The sequence below is a fragment of the Odocoileus virginianus genome, chromosome 25 (genome assembly GCF_023699985.2).
Source record: "Odocoileus virginianus isolate 20LAN1187 ecotype Illinois chromosome 25, Ovbor_1.2, whole genome shotgun sequence".
Lineage (NCBI taxonomy): Eukaryota > Metazoa > Chordata > Mammalia > Artiodactyla > Cervidae > Odocoileus > Odocoileus virginianus.
Genome location: NC_069698.1, coordinates 22,625,425 through 22,647,031, shown reverse-complemented (window position 1 = coordinate 22,647,031; position 21,607 = coordinate 22,625,425).

The window sequence follows — 21,607 nt, the reverse complement described above, 5'->3', positions numbered from 1 at the left end:
TGGTCACATCTGAAAATGTGTAATGTTAGAAGGCAAAGGGAACATTCTTAGTACTCTTGGATATATAAGGAAAAAAACACACACACACACACACACACACCACCACCTCAGCATATGGCAGATTTTACAAGAAAAGAGCACCAGTATGTTCAGTTGAGTTCATTCTCTTGGCCATGTCCGACTCTTTGAGACCACATGGACAGCAGCGTGCCAGTCTTCCCTGTCCATCACCAACTCCCCGAGTTTGCTCAAACTCATGTAAATCAAGCCGGTAATGCCATCAAATCATCGCATCTTCTGTTGTCCCATTCTCCTGCCTTCAACTTTCTCGGCAACATGGTCTTTTCCAATGAGTCAGTTCTTCAAGTCGTGGCCAAGGTATTGGATCTTCAGCCTCAGCATCAGTCCTTCCAATGAACACCCAGGACTGATCTCCTTTAGGATGGACTGGTTGGATTTCCTTGCAGTCCAAAGAACCCTTAAGAGTCTTCTCCAACAGCACAGTTCAAAAGCATCAATTCTCTGGTGCTCAGCTTTTTTTATGGTCCAACACTCACATCTGTACATGACTACTCAAAAAACCATAGCTTTGACTATACAGACCTTTGTTGGCAAAGTAATGTCTCTGCTTTTTATATGCTGTCTAGGTTAGCCATAGTGTTTCTTCCAAGGAGCAAGCATCTTTTACTGACATGACTGCAGTGATTCTAGATCTGCATTTTGGAGCCCAAGAAAATAAAAGTCTTTCACTGTTTCCATTATTTCCCCATCTATTTGCATGAAATGATGGGACCAGATGTCATGATCCTAGTTATATGAATGTTGAGTTTTAAGGCAGCTTTTTAATTCTTCTCTTTGACTTTCATCCAGAGGCTCTTTACTTCCTCTTCCCCTTCTGCCATAAGCGTGGTATTATCTGCATATCTGAGGTTATATCTCCTGGCAGTCTTGATTCCAGCTTGTGCTTCCTCTAGCCCGGTATTTCACATGATGTATTCTGCATAAAAGTTAAATAAGCAACGTGACAATATACAGCCTTAATGTACTCTTTTCCCCATTTGGAACAAGTCTGTTTCCATGTCCAGTTCTAACTGTTGCTTCTTGACCTGCACACAGATTTCTTAGGAGGCAGACAAGGTGGTCTCTTATTCCCATCTCTTTAAGAGTTTTCCAGTTTGTTGTGATCCAGACAGTCAAAGGCTTGGAGTAGTCAATAAAGCAGAAGTTGTTGTTTTTCTCGAACTCTCTTGCTTTTTCTATGAGCCAACAGATGCTGGCAATTTGATCTCTGGCTCCTCTGCCTTTTCTAAATCCAGCTTGAACACCTTGAATTTCTCAGTTCACATACTGTTGAAGCCTTGCTTGGAGAATTTTGCACATTACACTGCTTTTTGAAAATTATTTAGTTATGGGATGATGTGATCAAAATCATAGTTAGGAAAAAGTCCTAACTTGGCAATAGTTCAGAAGAATTATTAGTTCTTTCCCCTAATAATTCAGTGGCAATAGTTCAGAAGATAGATGACAAACCAGAGAGTGGAGGATAAAGTTTAGAGGTATTTAGTAGACATTGGAATAGAATGAGTTCATAATAAATTGAATTTAATTAATGGAATAATATTTTATAAATATTCTTGATATGTACTGATATGTTGTTATGATATTCTGCCTCTGTAAATCTGCCTACCCCTACTGGAGTTTTATTGTGAACTTGGAGTGAGGAGAGATTTGGATAGTATCGTAACATGCATCAGTTTGCTGACTAAAGTCTATATAGTTCAAGCTATGTTCTTTCAGTAGTCGTGTATGGATGTGAGAGTTGGACCAGAAAGAAGACTGATCACCAAAGGAGGAGAAGGGGAAGACAGAGGATGAGAAGGTTGAATGGGATCAGAGACTCAACGGACATGAATGTGAGCAAACTCAGGGAGATAGTGAAGGATAGGTAAGCCTGGTGTGCTGCAGTTCATGGGGTTGCAAATAGTCATACATGACTGAGAGACTGAACAAAACAACTAACATGCAGGCAAATAGTGAAGAAGTTGTGGGCAAATGGAGTGAGATCTGGGTTTATTCACTGTTTTCTCAAATGTTCAATATTAGACTCACTGGACCTAATGACATCATATATGGGAAAACTATAGAAATGAGTCTGGTGCATGAGTGCTCAGTCATATCCAATTCTGCAACCCCATTGACTGTAGCTCACCAGATTCCTCTATCCATGAAATTTTCCAAACAAGGATATTTGAGTGCATTGCCATTTCCTACGCCAGAGAATCTTCTCAAAACCAGGGATCAAATCCACACATTTGTGTCTCCTGCATTAACAGGCAGATTTTTTTTTTTACCACTGTGCCATCTGGGGATCCCTGGGGGGAAATTAGTTCAGTATATATCAAAATAGGAATCTGTATTTCAATTGTGTATTTTTAAACTCCTACACACGATACTAAAAATTAAGATATTTACAATTGTAATTTCATTATAGAGTCATTTTTTTAAAAATGTCAACCCAAATTTGACAAAAGGTGTGAGGGACAACTCTTACATAAAAGGAAAGAACTGACAGCATAAGATTTTAAAGGAAAAATATACCTAAATTTTTATTCACTATCAAGTATGCTGATAAGAAGAACATTCAGAATTTTGTGTCATGAAACTTTATCTCTAATTTAAATTACAAATTAATTTCTGCCAAATCTAAAAGCTTTTTGAGGAATGAAGAAATTCTTATGAATACTTCGAATTCCACCAGTCACAAGGCACAAGTGGAATCTTTAAGAAAACTTTGTGAGTTATCTGCTTATTTTGCTTTTGTTGAACCTTGAAATCATTAAGGGATATTTTTAAATGAGATCCACAATGTCTTCAATGCAGCAAACCTTCAAAATGCTCACTTTTGTATGTGTGTAGCAGGATATTCTTTGCTTTTATAGCAGTCATCAAACAGTGTTTGATGAGAACTTCCTATTCAACTTATATCTATTTATAGACAAGTTTTAGATAAAGCACAGGACATCTATCTCTATTGATCACCTCCCTCATTATTGCTCAATACATAATAACTTAATTATACATACCAAATGACATGAGATAGATATCCATCAGAGATATCCAATTTACATAGAAATTATATCCATTCTTTACTTTAAGACCCTGTTTATCTAGGTATTATTTTGCATTACAAAATCGAGACATGCAGGTTAACTCTCATTGAAGGCATGCAGAATACCTCCCACCCTGATTCTCCAAAGAAAGCAGCAACCATTTGTGTAGCCTACAATTGTCACCTCCAATTCCCAGGAATAGGTTTTATCACGGAATTCATTTTCACTGTCTTTTCAAGGATATGAGATTGCTTGAATTGCAGGCTGCAGGGGATCCCAGTAATTTTTCTCATACACGAGCCCTGCACAATTCACCACCTGCATGAGAAGATGATTCAAGAAATGAAAGGGTAGCAAGGATTTCAGACTCACAGTGAAGAAAACTATTTGTTTTTAATTGTGTTTTGGTTTGTGTTATAATAGAAATCATTTCTACTGTTATGTGATATGTACACAATAAATAGGTTTTCAAAATGATTAAATGCCTTAGCCTCAGTTCAACTATTATTTTCAAAAGTCATTTATTTTGGACATAGTAGAAAACTATAGCAAATATTTATGAAATCATTTGACTCCAGTACCATTGTTATGAGTACCTTCAATATTCTCATATTTTGCAAAGAATATGCATCTGATGTTTTAAGTGACAAGAGTACAATTCATACCTTCTATAAATGATTCATTAATAACAAACACATTTCTGATTTCTTACAGACACTATGACCTAATCATTTTTCTATTTTCTCAAAAAAACAGAATCCAAGAGATCTTTTAAAAAAAAATGACTGAAAACAAAGTTTTGGAAGAAAATTTGGTAAAAAGTCAGTTGAACTCCAAAGATGTTCCAAAGAATGAACCAAAAAGGCATTATAGTATATCATCTGTGAATGGCAAAGATATTATTTGATTTTACGAAATTTGCATTCTTAAAAATATCAGGTAAAATATTATTTTATGTGAAGAAATTATCTAAAGTTGTCCTTGAAAACATTTTCTTGGTAATTTACTAACTAGACAGAAAAAGTTATAATTTTATTTCTCCTTATCACCATTTCTTCATCTTTACACTAAGTCTCCCACATACAAACTTTCAAGTTATGAACTTTCAAAGATACAAACTTGTATTTGGGTGTCTAATCATGTATATTAGTTTACACATCTGGTGTATATTGTCATGTGCCTGCATCCTTTAAAAGTGGTTCTGCCTCTGTGTTTTTTACTGTACTGTGCTGTATAGAATATAGTATCTGTATTTCAAGCCTAGGATGTCCAGAAGCAAGCATAAAAGCAGCAGTGATGCAGCTGGTGCTGCTAAGAAGTACCAACGAATAACAATGAAAACAAAAGTGAAAGTAATTGAGAGAGTGGAGCAAGGAAAAAAGATGGTAGACATCACTCTTTCTTATAACATGAATCATCCAACTATTTGCCTGATTCTAAAAAGGAAGGACAAGATCATGGAACACGTGAAACCTGCTGTGCCAAAGATGTCAAAAACGATGTTGAAGTGTGGAAAAGTGATGGAGGAGATGGAGAACTTCTCAGCATGTGGATGCAGGATCAGCATCAGTGTCAAGTCCTGCTCAGCTTAATGCTGATTCGAGAGAAAGCTAAAATCCTTTATTAAAACTTGAAGAAGAAACAATGAAGAATCAGAGGGAGCATCTTATAATGTCAGCCACAGCTGGTTTCATCACTTCACAGCTAGAGTCAACCTTGACAATGGAAAAGTGACAAGTGCAGATGTGGTAGCTGCTCAGGGATTTCCTAAAATGCTTCAAGAAATGATTGATGGATCATGGAGGAAGATGGTGGAGAAGCTGGTGAATGTGGAGTACATCTCTCTCCACAGATACATTAGAAATACACATTCAGGCACAGAGGTGCTTGCAGAAGAACACCAGCCGAGAGCGGGCAGGAGTACCTGACACCTGGAAAATAATACATGGTACCATGTAAAACTCGATAGGACATAGGAACTGGGAGGAAATAGGAGAGTTAGTAGGAAGGGATTAGCCCTCAGCAGGTGGGGGAACTGAAGCAGGGGTCCAATCCCCACATCGGGACAATAGTTTGGGTCAAAAGAGAATCTTTGAGACTGAAAGTGAAGCAGCTGATCTGCGACAGCCTAAATGGAATGAGAATCATACAATCTTTGCCGCCACCATACATGCCTTGGACAGGGGTGCGGGTCGCCTAAAAAGGCACAGAGGCTGGGAGCTGGAGCTCAGGGATTGCAGAGCAATCCCAGGGAGAGGTCTGCTTTTGACTGCGGGGAGACAGCGGAGGAGACATGAGCGAGGAGATTGTGATGGGAAATGCCCATGCAGGAAAGCCAGGCAGCCATGGAAGCAAGGCGATGCTGCTGAGTCATTCATAGTGGGTAGAGCCATCATCATAGCCTCTCCTTCCCCTCCCTCCAGCACTGGCACCTGAACAATAGAGAGGCTGGCCCTACACGCATCTGAGGTGCCAAACACCAGAGTAGGCCCCCAATCAGGGGGGCCCTTCATGTGCCTGATGTGCTGAGTAACAGGGAAGGACCCCAGTCAGGGGAGCCTTCTAAGTGCCTGAATGGGTGGAGCAAGGGAGAAGGACTAGCCAAAATGGCCTTTTGGTTGCCAGCTTCCAGGGGCTAAAAAAAGACTCTGATGGTCAATAGCTCCTGTAGCAGAGGCAGTCCACGTCCCTGGATACTTGGCGCAGCCAGGGTCCCCGCAATCCAAGCAGCTGCGCCGCCTTCATGCTCAATCCTCACCGGGGTAGAGCTGCCACACGCTAGAAAAAGGCCCGAGTCTATGCCCGTGGGATCGCTTCAGTTGCATCCTACTCTTTGTGACCCTGTGGACTGTGGCCTGCTATGCTTCTCTGTCCGGGGGTTTCACCAGGCAAGAATCCTGGAGTGGGTTTCCATACCCTTCTGGGGCACCACATTTCTTTCTGCCCCAGCCACCAACTTCCCTGAGTGCCTGGTGCTACCAGAACCCCTGCAACCCAAGCAGCTACACCAACTCCACACCCGGCACTCACTGGGCCAGACCCAAGTTCTCCAGGGCAGTCTCAGGAGCAAACCCCAGTGGACGACCCACATGCAGAGGTGGAAATAAAACCACAATTGAAACCCAGGGGCAGTGTGGCTAAGGAAGAGAACCCAAACCTTTCCACCAACTATAAAAGCTGTAGATTAAATCCACAGGATTAACTAGGCAGAATATGTCTATGGAATATATAAAAGGACATTGAGAATTCTCACAAAAGAAAACACACTGGTTCTGACAGCTGTGGATATTGGAGGCAAAAACACATAGGAGTAGAACCAAATTAGAATCTGAGCTGCCCCCACAGCAGGTTCAGAGACCAGCACAGTGTTGAAGGGCATCCTAGGGAGGCAAGGTGGACTGTGATTCCCAGTGAGGGAAAGGACACTGACAGCAGAGACTTAAGAAAAACATTTATTATTCTTATATTTTGACTTGCTCTCTATTTTCTTCTGGATTTTTTTTTCTTTTTCTTTCTTCCCCTCTGTTGCTGTAGTTGTCAATTTTATTATTTTATTAAAGTACTATTAAATCTATTTAAGCTTTGGAGATTTTTTTAAATCATATTTTAAATTTATTTTTCTTTGTTTTTAAAGAAAATATATATATTTTTTAATCTCATAGTACACTACCTTGAAAAGTACAGTAGTGTAGCACAGCAGCTGGCATGCAGAGGCTGGAATGTCAGGCAAGAAGAGTTATTGACAGGAGGAGGGAGAGAAAGTGGAAGATGGTAGAGCTGAAGGGTTGTCAGCAGTAGGAGATGGAGAGTAAGCTGCAATTTCACTCTTGTCTGATGTTGATGGAACACACACTCACATCTTTGAAAGTTTGCATCTTGAAGGTTCATATGAAGAGGACTTACTGTAATTGAGAGGCCTCAAACTGGGGACTTTCAAGTTTGACCTGCACATGTTTTAAAATATATGAATTAGATATCAAACTTTCAAAAGTTGAAGAATTTCAAATGGAAATCTAGATTTAGGGCAGCTTTTTACAAATCAGAAGAGTTGGCATTGTTTCCACATACTAAAGATCTAGTGGAGCTGAATAGGAGCTTTGCTTTTTTTTTTTTTCTTTTTTCATTTATTTGTATTAGTTGGAGGCTAATTACTTTACAATATTGTAGTGGTTTTTGTCATACATTGACATGAATCAGCCATGGATTTTTTAAATATCATAATCGTATTCTCTAGTTTGCCAGAGTTTCCCACTTGCTCATATCACTCCTTTAAAAATATATATATTTATTTTAATTGCAGGCTAATTATTTTATAACATTGTGGTGGTTTTTGCCATACACAGATATGAATCAGTCACAGGTGTACATGTATCATCCCATTTCAAATCACATTCCCACTGGCTCCCCCATCCCATCCCTCTGGGTTATCGCACCACACTGGCTTTGAGTGCCCTGTTTCATGCATTGAACTTGGACTGGCATCTATTTCACATATGGTAATACATACATTTCAATGTTATTCTCCCATTTCATCCCACCCTTGCTTTCTCCCACAGAGTCCAAAAGTCTACTCTTTTTATCTGTGTCTCTTTTGCTGTCTTGGATATAGGGTTGTTGTTCCATATTTCTAATTTGCATATATATGCATCAATATACTGTATTGGTGTTTTTCTTTCTGACTTATTTCACTCCATAATAGGCTCCAATTTCATCCACCTCATTAGAACTGACTCAAATGCATTCCTTTTAATAGCTGAGTAATAATCCATCGGAAGGACTGATGCTGAAGCTGAAACTCCAATACTTTGGCCACCTTATACGAAGAGTTGACTCATTGGAAAAGACCTTGGTGCTAGGAGGGATTGGGGGCAGGAGGAGAAGGGGGCGACAGAGAATGAGATGGTTGGATGGCATCACCAACTCTATGGACATGAGTTTGAGTAAACTCTGGGAGTTGGTGATGAACAGGAAGGCCTAGCGTGCTGCGATTCATGGGGTCACAAAGAGTCAGACATGACTGAGCAACTGAACTGAACTGAGTATTCCATTGTGTATAGGTACCACAACTTTCTCATCCATTCTGTTATATATTTCTCCCTCTATATCGGCCTTTTGCTGTCCTGTGTTTTGTTTTGTTTTCCCCTTTTCTTTTGTTTCTTTTTCTCTTTTTTTTAAATTTCAATTTTCAAATTTTTAAAATTTATTATCTTTTATATATTTATTCCTTTGTTTACTTTTCCTACTGTTTTCCCACTGGGATTAATCTTTAATATATATAAATTTTCTTTATCTACCTTTATTTAACTTTGCATTTCTATTCTTTTTTCTTTACTTTCTTTTCCTCAACATATTTGTTTGCTTTGTTTTAGTTACTTTATTCTCCAGTTGGTACCTTGCATTGGTTTTGTTTTCCAGTTTGTGCTTTAGTTATTTTTGTTCCTAACTGGTGGATATCATTTTTTATTCCTTTTCTTTACCAGGTAAATCTATTGTACTTTAATTTTTTTGTACTGCTTTCATTTTGCTTATGGGTGTATATATATGTGTATATATTCCATTATTTTAGCTATTTTTTGCCTGATTTTGTAATTGCCATTTGTCTGGGGTGCATCTTCAGTTTCTCATTTTTGTATATTTGTTTTAATCTCATTTAATGCCATAATAAACCAACTGTGGAATCTCCATTACTGAGCAGAGATCAAGCCCTGCCTGAGTCTTTGGAGTGGGAGTGCTGATTCCAAGACTGTAGACTACCAGAGAACTCCTAATCCTAGGGAGTATCAAATAATGAGAACTCCCACAAAGGCAGCCACTTGAATACAAGACCTGCCATCACCCAACTGCCAGTAGCACCCTGTGCAGGATGCTTCATCCAAACATCAAGCAAGACAAAAATACAAACCCAATCATCAGCAGACAAGATCACCACTTCACTCAGCTCTGACCATCAGAGGGGAAAACAAACAAAACATTCACTTTATCCCACCCTACATGAAGCTTACACAAACCACTGGATAAACCTTGTAAGGGCAGAGACCAAATGGAAGAAAGAATTCAACCCTGAAGCTTGGGAAAAGGAGACCTCAAAGTGTTTTTTGTTTGTTTGTTTGTTTGTTTGTTTTTGTTTGTTTTTTTAATAAAATAAAAAGGTAGAGGAGTACTGCACAAATGAAGGAAAATCCTAGAAAGACACGAGTCCAAATAAATGAAGAGTAAATAGGTAAATTGCCTGAAAAAGAATTCAGAATAATGATAGTAAAGATTATCCAAAACCTTGAAAATATAATGGAGAAAATACAAGAATCAATTAACAAAGACCTAGAGAAATTAAAGAACAAACATTCAGAGACAAACAACACAATTGCTGAAATTAGAAATACTCTAGAAGGAATCAATAGCAGAATATCTGAAACAGAAGAAAGGATTAGTGAACTGGAAGATAGATGGGAGAAATAACTGCTGAAGAGCAGAATAAAGTAAAAAGAATGAAAAGAACTGAGGATAGTCTCAGTCATTTGGGACAATATTAATGCACCAACATTTGAATTTCCTTCTGGGGTCCCAGAAGGAAAGGAGAAAAAGAAAGGGTGTAAGTAAATTTTTTAAGATATTATAGTTGAAAATTTCCTCAACATGATTAAGGAAATAGACAATCAATTTCAAAAAGCACAGAGTCCCATACAGTATAAAACCAAGGAGAAATACACCAATCACAGCTAATCAAACTAACAAAGATTAACCATAAAGAAATAATATTAAAAGCAGTAAGATGAAATCAACAAGAAACATACAAGGGAAACCCAATCTGTTTAACAGACCTTTCAGCAGAAACTCTGAAGGCCAGAAGAGAATGGAAGGATACATTTAAAGTACTGACAGGGGAAAAAAAAAATAATCTACAACCAAAATTACTCTACCCAGCAAGGATCTCATTCAAAATTGATAGAGAAATCAAAAATTTTGCACACAAGCAAAAGTTAAGAGAATGTATTACCACAAAACTACTTTACAAAAAATGTTTAAGGGACTTATATAGTCAGGAAATACAAGAGTAGAAAAAGATATACAAAAATGAACCCAAAACATTTAAGAAAATTGCAATAGGAACACATATATATCAATAACTACTGTAAGTTAAATGGATTAATGCTCAAACCCAAAGAAACAGACTGGCTGAATGGACACAGAAAAAAGATCCATATATATATGCTGTCTACAAGAAACACACTTCATACCTAAAGACACATACAGACTGAAAGTAAGAGGATGGAAAAATATATTTCATGCATATGGAATTCAAAAGAAAGCTGGCATAGCAATCCTCACATCAGACAAAACAGTCCTTAAAGTAATGAATATTACAAGAGAGAAGGAAGGACTCTACATAATGATCAAGGGATCATTCCAAGAGGAAGATACAACATTTGTAAAAATCTATGTACCCAAAATAAGAGCACCTCAATACAGAAGACAAACACTAACAGACATAAAAGGGGAAACTGACAGTAACACAATAATAGTAGGAGACTTAAACACCCCAATTACATCATTGGAGAGATCATCAAAACAGAAAATTAATAAGAAAACTCGTTTTAAATACCATATTAGGCCAGATGGATCTCATTGATATCATTAGGGCATTCAATCCAAATGCAGAAGAATACATCTTCTCAAGTGCACAGAGAATATTCTCCAGGATAGACAACATCCTGGGTCACAAATCAAATCAGTAAATTTAAGAACATTGAAATGGTATCAAGCATCATTTCTGACCACAATGCTATGAGACCAGATATAAATTACAAAGAAAAAACAAACAAACAAACTGTAAAAATCACAAACACATGGAGACTAAATAACACGTTTCTAAATTATGAACAGGTTACTGAAGAAATCAAAAGGGAAATCAAAAAATTTCTAGAAATAAATAACAATGAAAACACAATAACTCAAAACCTATGGGATGCAAGAAAAAGCAGTTATAAGAGGGAAGTTCATAGCAATACAATTCTACCTCAAGGAACAAAAATAACATCGAATAGATAACCTAAGTTTACACCTAAAACAACTGCAAAAAGAACAAAGAAACCCCAAAGTTAGCAGAAGGAAAGAAAGCATAAAGATCAGAGCAAAAATAAATGAAAAAAAAAAAAAAATGAAAGAAACAATTTTAAAGATTAGTAAAACTGAAAGCTGGTTCTTTGAGAAGATAGACAGAATAGACAAACTTTTAACAACTCATCAAGAAAAAAAAGAGAGAAGAATCAAATCAACAAAATTAGAATCAAAAAAGGAGAGTTTACAATAGATAATGCAGAAATACAAAGGATTATAAGAGACTACTTTGTGCAACTATATGTCAGTAAAATGGATAACCTGGAAGAAATGAACAGATTCTTAGAAAAGTTCAATCTTCCAAGACTGACCAGGAATAAATAGAAAGTATAAGCAACCCAATTACAAGCACTGAAATCAAAACTATGATCAAAAATCTCCCTAAAAATGGGCATAGAAGGAACCTACCTCAACATAGTAAAGTCCATGTATGAGAAACCCAAAGCAAACATTTTTCTCAATGGTGAAAAACTAAAATTATTTCCTCTAAGATCAGGAACCAGGCAAGGGTGTCCACTTTCATGACTATTATTCAACACAGTATTGGAAGTCCTAGCTATGGCAATCAGAGAAGAAAAGAAATTAAAGGAATCCAGATTGGGAAAGAAGTAAACTCTCACTGTTTGTAGATGACATGATACTATACATAGGAAACTCTAAAGATACTATCAGAAAATTACTAGAGCTAATCAGTGAATTTAGCAAAGTCACAGAATTCAAAATCAATACATGGAAATCACTTCCATTCCTATATACTAACAATGAAAACTCAGAAAAAGAAATTAAGGAATCAATCCAATTTGTCATTGCAACAAAATAATAAAATATTTAGGAATAAAGCTACCTAAGGAGACAAAAACTGTATATAGAAAACTCTAAGACACTGATGAAAGAAATTAAAGATGATATAAATGGGTGCTCCTGGATTGGAAGAATCAATATTGTGAAAATGACTATACTACCAAATGCAATCTACAGGTTCAATGTAATCCCTATCAAGTTACCAATGGCATTTTTCACAAAACTAAAACAAAAAATATCACAATTCTTATGGAAAGACACACACACACACACACACACACACACACAAATCCAAATAGTGGTCTTGAGAAAGAAGGAGCTGGAGGAATAAACTTTTCTGACTTCAGATCTTACTACAAAGCTACAGTCATCAAGACAGTACGGTATTGGAACAAAAACAGAAATGTAGACCAATGGAACAAAATAGAGAGCACAGAAATAAACCCACATACATATGAGTATCTTATTTTTGACAAAGGAGCCAAGGATATACAATGAGGCAAAGACAGCCTCTTCAATAAATTTTGCTGGGGAAACTGGGAAACTGTACATAAAAGAATGAAATTAGAATGCTTCTTAACACCATGCACAAAGATAAACTCAAAATCGATTAAAGATCTAAGTGTAAGACCAGAAACTATAAAATTCTTAGAGAAAAGCATAAGCAGGGCACTTGATGACATAAATCAAAAAGATCCTCTAAGACCCACCTCCTAGAATAATGGAAATAAAAACAAAACTAAACAAGTGGGACCTAATTAAACTTAAAAACTTTTGCACAGTGAAGGAAACTATAAACAAGGTGGAAATACAACTGTCAGAATGCGAGAATATAATAGCAAGTGAAACAACTGACAAAGGATTAATTTTCAAAATATGCAGTATCTCATACAAGTCAATACCAGAAAAACAAACAACCCCATCAAAAAGTGGGGAAAGATTTAAACAGGCTTTTCTCCAGTGAAGACATACAGATGGCTAGCAAGCGCATGAAAAGATGTTCAAAAATACTCATTATTAGAGAAATGCAAATCAAAATTACAATGAGATATCATCTGATAGCAGTCAGAATGCTCATCATCAAAAAGTCTACAAACAATAAAAGCTGGAGAGGGTGTGGAGAAAAGGGAACACTCTTGTACTGTTGGTGGAAATGTAAACTGATACAGTCACTATTGAAGATGGTATGGAGATTTCTTTAAAAACTAGAAATAAAACCACCATATGAACCAGCAATCCCACTTGTAAGCACATACCTTTAGGAAACCAAAATTGAAAAATACACATGTGCCCTAATGTTCATTGCAGCACTATTCACAAAAGCTAGAACATGGAAGCAATTTAGACATCCATCAACAGATGAGTGGTTAAAGAAGCTGTGGTACATATATAAAATAGAAAACTATTCAATCATAAAAAGGAACACATTTGAGTCAGTCCTAATGAGGTGGATGACCTTAGAGCTTATTATACAGAGTGAAGTAAGTCAGAAAAAGGAAGAAAAATGTCATATACTAATGAATATATAGGGACTCTAAAAAGATGATGATGATGATGATGATGATGATGGTGTGTGTGTGTGTGTGTGTGTGTGTGTGTGTTAGTTGCTCAGTCATGTCTGATGGTTTGTGACCCCATGGGATGTAGCCCAAAAGGCTCCTCTGTCCATGGGATTTTCCAGGCAAGAATACTGGAGTGGGTTGCCATTTCCTTCTCCAGGGGACCTTCCTGACCCAGGGATGGAACCCAGGTCTCCTGTATTGCAGGCAGGCTATTTACCATCTGAGTCACCAGGGAAACCCATGGAATTTGGTACTGATGAATTTATTTGAAGGGCAGCAATGGAGAAAGAGACATAGAGAACAACATTAAGATCACTGGAGATGGGGAGGAGAAGATGAGATGTATGGAAAGAGTAACATGGAAACTTGCATTAGCATATGTAAAATAGATACCCAATGAGAATTTGCTGTATGGCTAAGGAAACTCAAACAGTGGCTCTGTACCAACCTAGAGGGGTGGGATGCGGAGGGAGACGGGAGGGAGTTTCCAGAGGGAGGGAACATATGTATGCCTGTGGCTGATTCATGTTGATGTTTGACAAAAAACAACAAAATTCTGTGAAGCAATTATCCTTCAATTAAAAAATAAATAAAAAATAAAAGAAATTTTCGATGAAGGCATGTATTTACCTGAGTGGGTTTTTAATATGCCTGAGACAGGACTGCACTGGAAGTGAATGCCAGACCAAAGTCACATCAGTAAAGAGGAAAAGTTCATGCCAGTCTATTAAGCAGCAAAGGATAAGTTAACTCTGCTGTTTGGTGGCAATATTTCTGGTGATATGAAGTGGAAGCCTCTCTTAGTTTATCATGCAGAGAACCCAAGAGCACTGAAAAGTCTAGTTAAAGACTCTCCTCTTGTTGTGGGAAGCGTATCCCTAAAGCCTGGGTTACTCAGACCATTTTCCAAGACTGTTTTTTCCACTACTTTATCCTGGAGGTAAAGAAATATTGCTTGGAGAATTATGTCCCATTCAATATTCTTTCACTGCTCAACAGTGTTTCATGCCACACCACATTCATGGATGATTTTCATCATAATGTCAAAGTAGTGTTTCTGCTACCAAATAATGGATAACTCATCCAACCTATGAATAAGGGGGGTACAGTGACTTTCAATAAGTGCTATTTACATCAAACTTATCATCAAACAGTAAAGGTAAGTGTTGAATCAGGAACAACCTTGTGACAATTTTGGAAGGACTATAAATCTACAAGGCCATAAAATACACTGACTTTGCTTGATGTGAGGTTATGGTTGTCACCATGAATGGGTTTTGAAAGAAGACTTGCCCAGTTTATTTTTTTTTTTCTTTTCCTTTTTTCACAATTTTCATGGATTTGAGAAAGTGGGTGAGGAGCCCAAAGAGGTGTTCAACAATTTACTGACCTTCAGTGAGAAGATGGAATTAGATCTGCAAGAAGATGCCTTCACTGAACTCCTTGCTATGCAATATGCGAAGCTTACTATGAAGGAGCTTATTTACTACAACACCAACAAGAACATCTGGTGGAATTGGAGGCCCAGGGAAAGGTCAAAGAGAAACAAGAGGAAGGCGAAGTAGCTGAAGAACCAAAGATATTCATGACACAGAAAATGACATGGGGGTTTTCTTTATTTGAGGAGGCCCTGTTAGTTTTCAATGCATAGGGCATAAAAGTAAATGGTTCACAAAGGTTGTAACAGTCATTCAGAATGCAATCCGGAGCTACCATGTCATCCATGTTGAGAAAAAATGAGATACCACCTAGATAGCACTGGGTCATTCTTTCAAGAGGGTAGATAAAATTGAATCCAGCAAGAAACCAGAACCAGAATCCAGATGGCACCAGAACCAGTGCCATCATCATCAGGTAGGTGTGAAATTACAACTTGTCCTCCATTTCCCTTTGCTGACAATCCTTCAGCTCTACCACCTCCCATCTCCTCTCCCTCCTCTAGTAAATAACTCATCTTGACAGTAAACTCCATGCCAACCCCTAGATGCCAGCTGTTGTAATATATCACTGTACATTTCAAGGTACTGGGCAGTAAGATTATTTTTTTGTTTGTTTTTTAATGTATTATTTATGTAAACAATATTATAATTCTATCATATTAACAGTACAGTACTATAACAGTTAGAACTGGACATGGAACAACAGATGGGTTCAAAACAGGAAAAGGAGTTTGTCAAGGCTGTATATTGTCACTGTGCTTATTTAATGTATATGCAGAGTATATCATGAGAAATGCTGGCCTGGAAGAAGCACAAGCTGGAATCAAGATTGCCAGGAGAAGTATCAATAACCTCAGATATGCAGATGACACCACCCTTATGGCAGAAAGTGAAGAAGAACTAAAGAGCCTCTTGATGAAAGTGAAAGCAGAGAGTGAAAAAGTTGGCTTAAAGCTCAACATTCAGAAAACTAAGATCATGGCATCTGGTCCCATCACCTCATGGGAAATAGATGGGGAGACAGTGGAAACAGTGTCAGACTTTATTTTTTTGGATCCAAAATCACTGCAGATGATGACTGCAGCCATGAAATTAAAAGACACTTACTCCTTGGAAGGAAAGTTATGAGCAACCTAGATAGCATATTAAAAAGCAGAGACATTACTTTGCCAACAAAGGTCTGTCTGATCAAGGCTATGGTTTTTCCAGTGGTCATGTATGGATGTGAGAGTTGGACTGTGAAGAAAGCTGAGTGCCAAAAAATTGATGCTTTTGAACTGTGGTGTTGAAGAAGACTCTTGAGAGCCCCTTGGACTGCAACGAGATCCATCCAGTCCATCCTAAAGGAGATCAGTCCTGGGTATTCATTGGAAGGACTGATGCTGAAGCTGAAACTCCAGTACTTTGGCCACCTCATGCGAAAAGTTGAATAATTGGAAAAGACCTTGATGCTGGGGGAGGATTGGGGACAGGAGGAGAAGGGGACGACAGACGATGAGATGGCTGGATAGCATCACCGACTCGATGGGCATGAGTTTGAGTATACTCCGAGAGTTGGTGATGGACAGGGAGGCCTGGCGTTCTGCTATTCATGGGGCTGCAAAGAGTAAGACATGACTGAGCGATTGAACAGAACTGAATATAGATGATTGTGTTAGTTGGGTACCTAGGCTAATTTTTTTTTTTTTTTTACTTACTAACATATTCTCAGAATGGAACTCATTCGTATGTTGAGGACTTACTGTATTTTTTGATTAAAAGATAAGTTTGTGCTTCAGTTAAAAAAAATTGCAGTGACTCAACAAAACAAAGATTTATACTTCATGCTACCCATCCACCACAATTAGGCTGCAGTCTTTGTTCCACATAGTAACACAGAAAACTACTTGCATCTTCTGGAACATCTAGTCTCCTGGACCCATGCATATGGAGAAGATCAACTGGAGAAGTATGTGCCAGCACTTTTTTGTTTTGTCATGTAATTAGCATAAACCACTGTATCCATAATTCATTCACATATCTGTCATTATAGTACCTAACTAATCAAGTGAATGTTGAAATCCGAGTGAGACTGTGAATATTTGTTGACATTTTAACTTGACATAATAATTAAGAAGAAAGATGTAAGACCAGATGTACCAAGACCCTACAGTTATAACACTATGTGTGTGTGTGTGCGCATATGTGCACATGTGCACTCAGTCATGTACGCCTCTTTGCAACCCCATGGATCTCGTCAGGCTCCTATGTCCATGTGATTTCCCAGGCAAGAATAACGGAGTAGGTTAGTGGGTTGTCACCTCCTTTTCATGGGCCTTCCTGACCGAGGAATCGAACTCTTGACTCTTATATCTCCTGCACTGGCAGGTGGGTTCTTTACCATCTGAGCTACCAGAGAAGCCCTATAGTCTTACATTTTCATATCATGTCACTCCCACACATATTGGCTGATAAACCCAACAGATTCTGTCATAGACCCTTAGATTTTATACATATCTCTACATATATTCAAAATGTAGTTTACTTGCCTGACACTAGCCCACCCTTGCTGATTTAAATGCACATTTCTCCACTGATTTTTTAGAAATGTGTGCTTTGTTCTTCTCTTCTACTGTAATATCCCTAGCCTTAGAATAAAATGTCTTAATTTCTAAACCACACATCAATAAATTTCAAAAATATATAGTTATGATATATATATATAATTAATTGGGATATAGTTGCTTCACAATGTTGTGTTAGTTTCTGCTGTACAATAAGGTGAATTAGGTACATGTATACACAAATCCCCTCTTGGACCTCTCTTTCACTCCCACCGTTTCACTCTTGTAGGTCAAAACCACAGAACACCGAGCTGAGTTCCCTGTGCTATGCCACAGGTTCACACTAGCTATTTTACACATAGCACTATATATATCTCAATCTCTCAAATCATTCCATGACCACTTCACCACTTGCTTGGTGTCCGCATATCTGTTCTCTATATCTGCATCTCTATCTCTGCCCTGCAAGTAGGTTCATCAGGTCCATCTCAGTCAGTTCAGCTCAGTTCAGTTGCTCAGTCGTGTCCAACTTTTTGCAACCCTATGAACTGCAGCACTCCAGGCCTCCCTGTCCATCACCAACTCATGGAGTTCACCCAAACTCATGGCCATTGAGTTACTGATGCCATCCAACCATCTCATCCTCTGTCGTCGCCTTCTCCTCCTGCCCCCAATCCCTCCCAGCATCAAGGTCTCTTCAAACGAGTCAGCTCTTTGAATCATCAGGTGGCCAAAGTATTGGAGTTTCAGCATCAGCATCAATGCTTCCAATGAACATCCAGGACTGATCTCCTTTAGGATGGACTGGTTGGATCTTCTTGCAGTCCAAGGGATTTTCAAGAGTCTTATCCAACACCACAGTTCAAAAGCATCAATTCTTTGGTGCTCAGCTTTCTTTATAGTCCAACTCTCACATCCATACATGACTACTGGAAAAATAATATCCTTGATTAGACAGACTTTTGTCGGCAAAGTAACGTCTCTGCTTTTTTAATATGCTAAGTTGGTCATACCTTTCCTTCCAAGGAGTAAGCATCTTTTAATTTCATGGCTGCAGTCACCATCTGCAGTGATTTTGGAGCCCAGAAAAATAAAGTCAGCCACTGTTTCTACTGTTTCCCCATCTATTTGCCATGAGGTGATGGGACCAGATGCCATGATCTTAGTTTTCTGAATGTTGAGCTTTAAGCCAACTTTTTCACTCTCCTCTTTTACTTTCATCAAGGGGCTCTTTAGTTCTTCTTCACTTTCTGCCATAAGGGTGGTGTCATCTGCATATCTGAGGTTATTGATATTTCTCCCAGCAATCTTGATTCCAGCTTGTGCTTCATCCAGTCCAAGGTTTCTCATGATGTACTCTGCATATAAGTTAAATAAGCACGGTGACAATATACAGCCTTGACATACTCCTTTTCCTGTTTTGAACCCATCTGTTGTTCCATGTCCAGTTCTAACTGTTGCTTCCTGACATGCACATCTCTACACATGACTCAATTTTGTTCATTTTAATGGCTGAGTAATATTCCATGTGTATATGTACCACAACTAAAATGTCCATTGACAAATGCATGAATGAAGAAAATGTTGTAAATATAGAGCAAAAATTAGCATATATTACATGACAACTGTATCATATGACTTTTCAAGGGCCAATTTGATTTTCTTGATTCTGCTCATTCTTCATGATATTTTATGGAAATATAAGATAAAAGTCTATTTGTAAAAGTCTAATGAAACTTACTTTTATTAGATTGTGAGACGGAAATACTCTCTTTAATAAGCTTAACAGTAAATGTTGTTAATAATTATGATAAATAAATTATCATAATTTTCTATTGCCAGTCAGTATTTATACTTATATTTTCCCAATTAATCTACTTTTCTTATATTTTAAAATTATTACATGAAAAAATAAGTCTATTCCAGAAATAAAATGTCCCTAGAGATAACAGATAAATGCTACCATAAGTAGTCACATTATTATTATTATGCCAACTATTAATACAAAGACAATTATTCTTCTGAGCAGGTAGTTCCACAGCCCCTTCCACTGTTAGTGGCTTTGCTCACACAGAGCATTTTAAAACATAATAACTGACTTTAACTGTGATGCACAATTAATTTTCTAACATTAAGGAGATTTGGGGAAAAATGAACTTTCAATGATATGTAAAGATATCATTAATTCTTACATCATTCTTTTTGTTTGGTTAAACTAGGTATTAGGTTTTTATGACAGATCTGATTGCATGTTTTGGAAAGCAAAAAAGTGATTGATCATTGATTTTCTAAAGATAATTCAATTCTATAATCATATTGATACATTAAATATTATGTGTTCTTATATGTAATAATGAAATATATGGATACATACACATGTAACATATATATAAACATATTAATGTGAATATGCATGCATTTAACAACTACAAACTATATTATGTAATAATTTGTTTTATATCTTTATTGTGACCAAAGTAACTGACCAAAATTCCTATCATCAGGCAAATTCACTCATTACGTCCAAGAGGTGGCTCACTGGTAAAGAATCTACCTGCAATGCAGGTTACAGGAGAGGTAGGTTCAAGCCTACTGGAGAAGAGCATAGACGCCCACTCCAGTATTCTTGCCTGGGGAATCCCATGGACAGAAGAGCATGGTGGGCTACAGTCCATGTGGTCACAAAGAGTCGGACAGGACTGAAGTGACTTAGTACTCAGGCACACAAGCTGACTTATATTCATATAGTTTTAGAAATTCATTAATATGACATTATTTTATCCATATTGATAATATTCTAGAAATATTAAGAAGTATTTTCATAATCAATATATCTATGTTACATTTGAATATTACAGGATAAATATTTCTCAACTTTAAATGTTAAAAAAATTAAATACTAAAATAATGATGAAATGAGAAAAGTGCAATTTTTTTTCACCTCTTGAATTCACTCAGAGCAAAGTTTATTGACATAGCCATGGACTCAGTAGGCAAATATTTCTTACATGAAAAAAATTATCTATAGTGACATATTCAAGTAAATTATAGTTATGGTTCTATAGTAGTGATTTTGATTCTTTGGGGACTAATTTGTAGAAGATTTCCCTTCTAAACCAATAGAAAATATATCAACAACTAACTGAAGTTCTGTTCCTACCTAGGTATGCATGAATAAAAGTTAAGACAATTTAATGTGAATCTCTTATTTTTATCACACTAAAAGCACATAAGAATATACTTGAAATTTTTTTCTATTTATAAGTACATTGAACTAAACATATACTTTAATTGCTTTATGCGCTCTCACTTGTACTATGGTTAATGAGCTTTTAAAAATAATATATTTTTCCCCTAGTGGGTAGATTTTAATTGTTTCAGAAGATATAAATAAGGCATATATTTCAGAAAAATTCTTAGAGATATTTAATCATATTATTAAATCATTCTTAGGAATAGATCACCAAAGGTATACTAAATCTCAAACATAATTACAAAAGTTAAACTAAACTATCTTAAGAAATTCCCTGATAGAACATTAGGAGGCTTAGCTTCCATGCTGTGGACCTTTATTATAGGTAAAATCTCATAATCAAGTAATCTCTGAGCCTTGAACCTTATTCATGGAGCTCACCAAAAGTAGATACAATTACAGTTTACCTTAAAACAAATTTCACCACTTTTTGTCACCTTTGTTCCCAGATATAAATAGAAATTTTAAACAATAGTAGAATAGTAGTGAAACCAAACTTTTAAAATGTTTTCCTTGTATTAGGAAGACTTTAACTACATGCATTAATCTTGTTCCCTTCCCTTTTAAAGTTACATGCTTAATGAAAGCCTTACTGTATTTTTATAGTTCTGTATTAGCCTCATATTTTATTAGAAACTGGAAATGTACAAGTCCTTCCAAGTGATGAAATACTTTTTGCTACCTATAGGAAGTACTCATTTCAAATGATGATTCTATCAATCCATTCTATCCTGTAATTTATCAAATAATATTTGTATTTTGCTTTTTAGAAACCTAATTATGA